At 48.2% G+C, this 8,561-nt stretch overlaps 1 long non-coding RNA gene across 2 annotated transcripts; it reads left to right on the top strand.

Moving 5' to 3' along the window:
* The first annotated feature begins 431 nt into the window (after window positions 1–431).
* LOC115640186 lies at window positions 432–8,533 on the top strand. 2 transcript variants are annotated; one of them, XR_003997835.1, is made up of 3 exons: window positions 432–712; window positions 918–1,052; window positions 8,412–8,533. It is a non-coding gene; the product is annotated as an uncharacterized LOC115640186 (long non-coding RNA). The 2 variants fall into 2 exon arrangements; XR_003997836.1 differs by lacking the exon at window positions 8,412–8,533 and adding an exon at window positions 1,988–2,218.
* Window positions 8,534–8,561: the final 28 nt, after the last annotated feature.

An 8,561-nucleotide genomic window follows, 5' to 3' on the forward strand; every position in this document is an offset into this window, starting at 1 on the left:
ATTGTCCTCAGCGCCTCATCCCTAATTGCCTCCAACCCATTTCTCATTGCTGGGCCCCACTTTCCCATCCCCCCACTCCCCCAGTCCATCCCCAGGGTGTGAGGTTCCTCAGCTTCAATCTCTGCTACACCCAAACCTGCCAGGTTCCCCTTTTCAACCACTGTGGGGTTGTCCAACCCGCTGACACCCATCCACTCTGGGCTCTCTAAATCCCACATTCCTACAATGCACCTTGGTAACTCCATTCTCCTCTATCCCTAATCCCCCTATTCCCTTCCCTTAGGTCCTCCTGGACACCCCAACCCACAGTCAGGCCCCCACATATATCCCAGTCACTCATTCACATGCTGTGCTAGTTCTTCAGGGACCCCCACAGGCCAGCAGACTTCTCCATCCATGAGCCCCATGGACCTGTGGCCAGGAAGCTCCCACTTTGGCTGGGCTGGGTGTGGGTGTTAATCTTTTCCTGTCTTGTGTGTGCTGTGCTCACAAAGGCTTTTTGCTCCCTCGGGGTGAGGTGTGGTTTTGGCCGAAGATGAGGTGTTTTGGTAGCCCTGTGGATGCTGTGTGGTGTCTGGAATGGGGCGTGTGTGTTCCCATCATGCCCCTTCCCCTCTGCCTGCAGAGCTGAGGACAGACAGGTCTGAGGAGCAGAGCAGGAGCTCTGGGAAGGAGAAGAGCAATATGAAGATGGAGTGTAAGATGAGGCCAGGTAAGTTCTGTGGAGGGAGACATGCTGGACAGGGCCTAGGATTGGGGAGACAAGCAGGTGTGAGCCCCGGGCTCAGATTTCTAATTGTAGCTGTGATGGCAGAATGGGAGGAGGGTTGAAGCCGAAGCCCTGGTGTGCGGGAGTAGCGAGAAGAGGAGCCTCACCACCATTGCTTTTTCTTTTCCTCTTGTGTTGTGTTTCATAGCAAGGGAAAAGAAGTCGTGGGGATGGAGTCCAGCCCTGAGGTGAGATGGAAAGTGATCAAGAGCAGTGACAGCGTGAATCCTGTTGATGCCAGGCAAGAGCTGCCCAACTGGGACAAGAGTAACCGTCTCTGTCGGTGAGATGTGTGTCTGGTTTGGGAAGGGCTCTGGTCACAGCCCTCCTGGCTCCAGGCAGGGACTTCCCGTTACCTGGGTGTGGGTTTCCGGACTAGCTGTGGCTTCAAGGGAGATGATGTTGCCATTTGCGAGGGCTGATCATCTCTCTGGCCAGGAGTGGTATGTGCTCCCTAGCAGAAAGTTGGATCCATGAGGGTGACTCCCTGTTCTGAGTTTCTTTCTTCCTCCTAGGTTTCTTTCTCTGTGTTGGCCAACTTACACCCAAACTTTCTCTCTCTCCTTTCATGGACACCTGTCATGTTCAGTTGCCTGCATTCTCTTCCTCTGCTCCCCCTCCCCCAGTCTCCTATGGACTCAGCTGGGTCTATCTGCCCACGGGCAGGGTCTCTGCCATACTGGGAAGGATGTGTCCTGCCTGCCAGGATAAGGGGGTTGCTCCTCCCACCCCCTATCTTTGGGAAGACCTCATTGCTGTAACTGGGTCACAGCGTGAGTGGCCAGTAATGTCTTTGGGGCTATGAGGTCTGAGACTGAGAAGGGTGGGCTCGCCATCATGGCTTTGGGCAGAGGAGAAGTGGGGCTGGGATTAGAGATGCCCCTTTCACCCGCTAGCTCCATTACTGCATCACCCAAAAGCCTCGCTCAGGGTCCATTATGCTTCCTTGTGCTGGGCACTGCAGGGACAATCAGAGGGACAGCAGGATGCATGAGGAAATAGATGAGTGTGTGAGGCAGATGGGTGAAGGGGTGTGTGTGGCATACATTGGGGATAGATGAGGGGTTGAGGGTTGGACAGACAGCGGGACAGATGGAGAGCTGTAGGGACGGATGGTGATGTCACAGGCTGGACTTGTGATGGGTTCAGCTCTTGGCCGCTGGCTCTGTCATCTCCTGCCCCTATCTGCCCGTCTGACTCTGTCCCTGTCTCTTGCAGGCAGCACTCAGCAGAGTCTGGCCCTGTTGTTACACTGGTGCCTACATCCAGCGCACACCTGTGCGTAATGCGCTCCTGGAGAGCTCAGGCAGGGAGAAGCATGTGGCTCATGGCTGCAGAACCAGCTACTCCAAAGAGTGCCGCAGATCTCCCCCTCCTTGGGCAGCAACACCCTGACCGGGGGGTTCCCTGTCCCTCCTTGCTGCCAAAGCAGCCTGCTCAGCGCAGAAACCGAGGTCACCTGCCTCCGTCCAGCCTCTAGCTGGAGCTACTTCAGCCCCGAATTGCTGGTATCCAGCCTGGCCGGAGTTGGTGCGATGTCCTAGTGGAGTCCGTTCTTTCTCCCTGGTAGATAGTGATTTTCCCCACTGCAGTTAGTTGCTCTTTCTCTGCTTCCCCATAGCCCCTCCCCAGTGATAGTGACCCCTGCTGGCCAGGAAAGGGAGTGTCCTGTAGGTGCCTTCTTGTAGGAGCAGTGACTCCTGGTGGCGAGGGGCAGCAATGTCTGACATGTATCCCCCTTAGCATTGCTTCAGTGACCCCTGGTGGCAACTGAGGGCAGTTGCCTATGTGACCCCACTACTGCCATTGCGCCTGTGAGCGCTGGTGGGTAGGTGAGGCAGGGCCCTGTATGTACATCAGCCATTGGGGCAGGACCCTCTGTGTATCCCACTCTCATCTCGACTGTAAGCTGTCTAAACTCCTACCTGCCTCATGGGGCCACAACCGTGGTATCCCCAACCCACCCAGCAATGTCGTCAATCTATCCAACTACACACGCAGCACAGAAGAAAAGCCTGTCCTATCTCGGAGACTCTCTTTCTGCCCTGCCACCTCTACCAACATGATACAGTTCTGCAGCAATCTGGAAGCCTACTTTCGCCGTCTCTGATTCAAAGAATACTTTCAGGACAACACTGAACAGCGCACTGATACACAGATACCCTCCCACCAACAGCACAAGAAGAAGAACTCCACATGGACTCCTCCTGAGGCTCGAAATGACAGTCTGGACCTATACATTGAATGCTTCCGCTGACGTGCACAGGCAGAAATTGTGGAAAAACAACATTGCTTGCCTCATAACGTAAGTCGTGCAGAACGCAATGCTATCCACAGCCTCAGAAACCACCCAGACATCAAAGAGGCTGATAAAGGAGGTGCTGTTGTCATCATGAACAGGTCTGACTACCAAAAGGAGGCTGCCAGACAACTCTCCAACACCAAATTCTACAGGCCACTTCCCTGAGATCCCACTCAGGAATACACTAAGAAACTGCAAAATCTACCCCGGACACTCCCTACACTAACACCAGAACAAATCAACATACCTTTAGAGCCCCGACCAGGGTTATTCTATTTACTGCCCAAGACCCACAAACCTGGAAATCCTGGATGCCCCATCATCTCGGGCATTGGCACTCTCACTGAAGGACTGTCTGGATATGTGTACTCTCTACTCAGAACCAATGCCACCAGCACTCCCAGCTATTTCTGTGACAACACTGATTTCCTGAGGAAACTACAATGCATTGGTGACCTTCCAGAAAACACCCTCCTAGCCACCATGGATGTAGAGGCTCTCTACACGAACATCCCACACACAGATGAAATACAAGCTGTCAGGAACAGAATCCCTGATGATGGCGCAGCACAATTGGCTGCTGAGCTCTGTGCCTTTATCCTCACACACAACTATTTCAAATTTGATGACAATATATATCTCCAGATCAGGGGCACCGCTATGGGCACCCGAATGGCCCCACAATATGCCAATATTTTTATGGCCGACCTGGAACAATGCTTACTCAGCTCTCGTCCACTCACGCCCCCTTCTCTACCTATGCTACATTGATGACATCTTCATCATCTGGACCCATGGGAAGGAGTCTCTGGATAAATTCCACCACGATTTCAACAGCTTCCACCCCACCATCAGCCTCGGCCTGGACCAATCTACACAGAAGGTCCACTTCCTAGACACCATGGTGCAAATAAGTGATGGTCACATTACTACCACCCTATACCGAAAACCTACCGACCTACCTTCATGCCTCCAGCTTCCATCCCGGGCACATTACACGATCCATTGTCTACAGCCAAGCACTGAGGTAGAACCGCATCTGCTCTAACCCCTCAGACAGAGACCAACACCTACAAAATCTCCACCAAGCATTCTCAAAACTACAATACCTGCACGAGGAAATAAGGAAACAGATCAACAGAGCCAGACGTGTACCCAGAAGCCTCCTACTGCAAGACAAACCCAAGAAAGAAACCAACAGGTCTCCACTAGCCATCACATACAGTCCCCAGCTAAAACCTATCCAACGCATCATCAGGGACTTGCGTGGCAGGCCAGTCCTCGCCCATAGGCAACCTGCCAACCTGAAACATATTCTCACCAGTAACTGCACACCGCACCATAGTAACTCTAGCACAAGAACCAATCCATGCAACAAACCTCGATGCCAACTCTGCCCACATATCTACACCAGCGATACCATCACAGGACCTAACCAGATCAGCCACACCATCACCGGTTCATTCACCTGCACGTCCACCAATGTAATATACGCCATCATATGGCAGCAATGCCCCTCTGCTATGTACATCGGCCAAACTGGACAGTCACTACGGAAAAAGATAAATGGAGACAAATCAGATATTAGGAATGGCAATATACAAAAACCTGTAGGAGAACACTTCAACCTCCCTGGCCACACTATAGCAGACCTTAAGGTGGCCATCCTGCAGCAAAAAAAGCTTCAGGACCAGACTTCAAAGAGAAACTGCTGAGCTTCAGTTCATCTGCAAATTTGACACCATCAGCTCAGGATTAAACAAAGACTGTGAATGGCTTGCCAACCAGAAAACCAGTTTCTCCTCCCTTGGTTTTCACACCTCAACTGCTAGAGCAGGGCTTCATCCTCCCTGATTGAACTAACCTCATTATCTCTAGCTTGCCTGCATATATATACCTGCCCCTGGAAATTTCCACTACATGCATCTGACGAAGTGGGTATTGACCCATGAAAGCTCATGCTCCAAAACGTCTGTTAGTCTATAAGGTGCCACAGGATTCTTTGCTGCTTTTACAGATCCAGACTAACACGGCTACCCCTCTGATACTTTCAGGATATGTTTTGGTTCTGAGAGGTGAAAGGCTGCTCTGTGTGTGATGTTATGGAGTGACGTAGCAAAGGTTGATTGCAGAGGTGATGCATGTGCCACAAAAGTTGTGGGGTCCCTCCCCTAGCTCTGGCCCCAGAGTCCAGAATTTACATAAACCCACCCGCTGACCTGTGACTAAGAATCTGGTTGCAGAGGTATTTCGTGTCCCACAGCTGACTTCCCACAGTCCAATCTGCAAAATTTTCTTGTTGTCTGAGGGGAAAGAAGCATTTTCCCCAACTATGGAGTTGTTTAAAACTTTCAGTGTGGAAATGAGATCAAAGCCCAGCAGCTTATGTATGTCTAAAAATTGCATTTAGTCATTAATCATTTTTTATCTGTGGTATTGATCCAAATATGAATTAGAATGATAAAAAATTCTATTTTTAAACTAGAGAGATACAAAGGACATAAAATGTGCATTTAAACATTTCACAAGAAAAGCATATTGCTAAATACAAATATTCCTTTTCAATCTCTCTTATTTCACTATCCTTTGGAACCCATGTCCCTTGCCTAACGAGAGTTATGTAGGTTCGGGTGAGTCCCGAAATCATGAACTGCTAAGTTCCGTTCTACTGTCTTTGATTCATATCACCAGAATAACTGTACTTTATTACCCCTGCCCTAATAAGAAAGAGACCGGGGATCCCACAGCAGCTGAAATAACCCTTTGGACATGCACCCCCATCATGCAATGCGGGGTGGGTGTGAGCATGCATATCAGCAACGAAAGGCCTTTACAACAGATCACCAACAGATGTCAGGGTAAAGTTCATTCTCACCTTGCTTACATCCTCCCCCTAGCCAAGAATTGGTGGTCCTGATAAATCACACTCCCTGTTATACCAACACATTGGTATTGAATGCGAAGTTATGGCTAGCAAAAGTAGCCACCCATCTCTGCCTTGTAGCATCCAGCTTAGCCCTTGTTAACACATAAGTCAGTGGATTGTTCTCTGTCCACACCTGAAACTGAGCACCACACAAGTAGTCTCGAAATTTCTCAGTGATGGTCCATTTCAAGACCAAGAACTGCTGCTGGTGGTGGGATAGCGAGTTTCGCTATCAGACAGTCCTCAGCTGGCAATGCCTACAGATTTACATTTCCTTCCACTTCCTGGTAGGGGACTGCTCCCAGACCCTCCAAACTGGCATCAGCATGCAGGATAAACGGCTTCTTTGGGTTAACAAGGACTTGGACTGGCACATGAATCAGGCAAATTATTATTTCCCGTAAAGCTCTGTCACTTCTCTCATCCCACCATGTCCCAAATGGAGAAGAGAGGAGCCCCTCCCATGTCCCAGTCCAGGAACACCAGAGTGTGGTGTGGTGTGGTGGTGACTCAGTCCAGGTCTGCTAGTGCTGCAGAGGAGAAGATTTCCTTCCTCAGTCCAGATTAACTGGAATTGTTGTTGCAGTGGGGAAAAGATGTCTTTCATCTGGTTCTTAGATGCTTTGGTGAAAGGGGACAGGCAGAGGCTTTTTTCTTCCCTCTGCAGCTCAAATTGCACACTTCTTCTCTGCTTTTTGCTCTAGCTTGACTTCTCTCTTGCATCTCAATTTTCTCTTTCCTGGCCTCATTCCAGAGCATTCACAGCCCAAGTCTCTATCCTAACCCTGAGCTCTCTACTGCACCCTGAATGTCTTATTCTAACCCCACCCCAGAGTCTGCACCCCCAGAGCCAGTGCCTTCATCCCTCTGCATTCCAACTCTCTGTCCGATGTAGCCTGATATAGGGTGTACTAATAATATTAATTTGGATAATTTGATGAAAATTTAATTGATTAGCTAACATGTTATTTAATTTAATTGAGTTACAAAGTTACATTTGCATTACTGCTATTCAAAAGATACATATGCCATTATATACAACAAAGTTTTGGTTAATATACTCACAGCCTTCCTTGATAACCTGGTGGTAAGAGACACAGGACCAGTCTTGCAGTTCAGGTTTCTCAATTCTTAAGTGAAAGATGCTGTGCTTAGGGAAAGCTACTGTTACTTAGAGTTTACTTGAATATGTTAAACTTAAAATCAAAACCTAATAAACAAAGACTAAAAACGTAGGGAAACCGAACTTAGCCTAGTTCCCTTGAAACTTAAAGTTTCAGAACAAGTACAGCCTACTGCTAGTACATAGAGAGAGAGTGGAGGACATAAGTCACAATGATAGAGCAAAGTGCTCTAGCGAGGTGGCTTACCTCTTTTATAGGGCACAAGGGCTGGAAATCCTTCCTCCTATGCCCAAATTTCATTCCTCACCCACAAAACATTAGGGTACATTTACTTCATAGACTAGTATGTTTGTGCTTGTTGATGACATGTACATATGCACATAAGTTATCTTGTAGTCTACCTGTGAAATCTGTGGGCACAACACTGAATAAAACTCTATGCCATTCTCCATTGTCGATTGGTCTAAGTAAAGGTCTTGGACAGGCATGGGTACTTATCTATTTAAGTAACATGAGAAAGGTCGATTTTCCTCTCTGAGTAAAAGGTCACAATATAGATATGCTAACTTTGCCTTAGCTTAACATACAGGATATGGCCTGTAGGTTCTCGTAAGTCATGTGTCTCAGTCTCCTAATAATTTTTATTGCCCTCTTCTGGACTCTCTCCAGTTTGTCCACATCCCTTCTCATGTGGGTCTCAACCCCAAAAGTATTCACATTTTACCCCATTGACCCCAAAATGCCAGCTTTTAATATGTAAATAGGGTGCTGCCATGGTCAAGTCACTCCCGAGCTCTCCAGTGGAGCCTGCTGGCACAGAACAAGGTGAAAATTAGCCAGGATGTCACTCAGTCAAATCCCTGTGCTCCCCGCAGGTGATATCAGAAGGCTCCAAGATGGATCATTTCCCTTTCTCTCATCAGCTTCAGGCCCCAGGGTTACAAATGCACAAACCAGTTGGGATTCTCCCATGGCCTCAGGGTGTGGGGCTGCTCTGAGGGGATGGACTTGCACACTTGGGATATTAGTGCAAAGATACAATTTCAATTTCTCTTAGAGAAATTGGAGGGCAATTTATATTTGGTACAAATCTTATTTAGTGAAAGGAAAGCTGCAGTGACAGCCTGGTTACTGGGGTGCAAAACACCTTCCTCTTGGGAGAAACAAGAAGTTAGAATTAGAAATTTACATCGTTTGTTCCAGTGTTGGTACAGGTTTAATTTTGCTTCTGTGTAGATTTGTTTCAGGCTGTGACCATTTTGGTTTATTGGGTTGTTTTGTTTTTTTTAGTTGGAATGGAGCTTTTAATTGACATTTACTGGATTCAAATGGCTGACTTGCAACACCAGTTTTGACATAGTTCTGCATATTTTATTACGATTTGACCAGTATTCAAGGATTCAATTCCTTTATAGGAGGTTTTAGAGGTCATGCTTATTT

Source organism: Gopherus evgoodei, unplaced genomic scaffold (assembly GCF_007399415.2).
Source record: "Gopherus evgoodei ecotype Sinaloan lineage unplaced genomic scaffold, rGopEvg1_v1.p scaffold_231_arrow_ctg1, whole genome shotgun sequence".
In the NCBI taxonomy this organism is placed as follows: domain Eukaryota; kingdom Metazoa; phylum Chordata; order Testudines; family Testudinidae; genus Gopherus; species Gopherus evgoodei.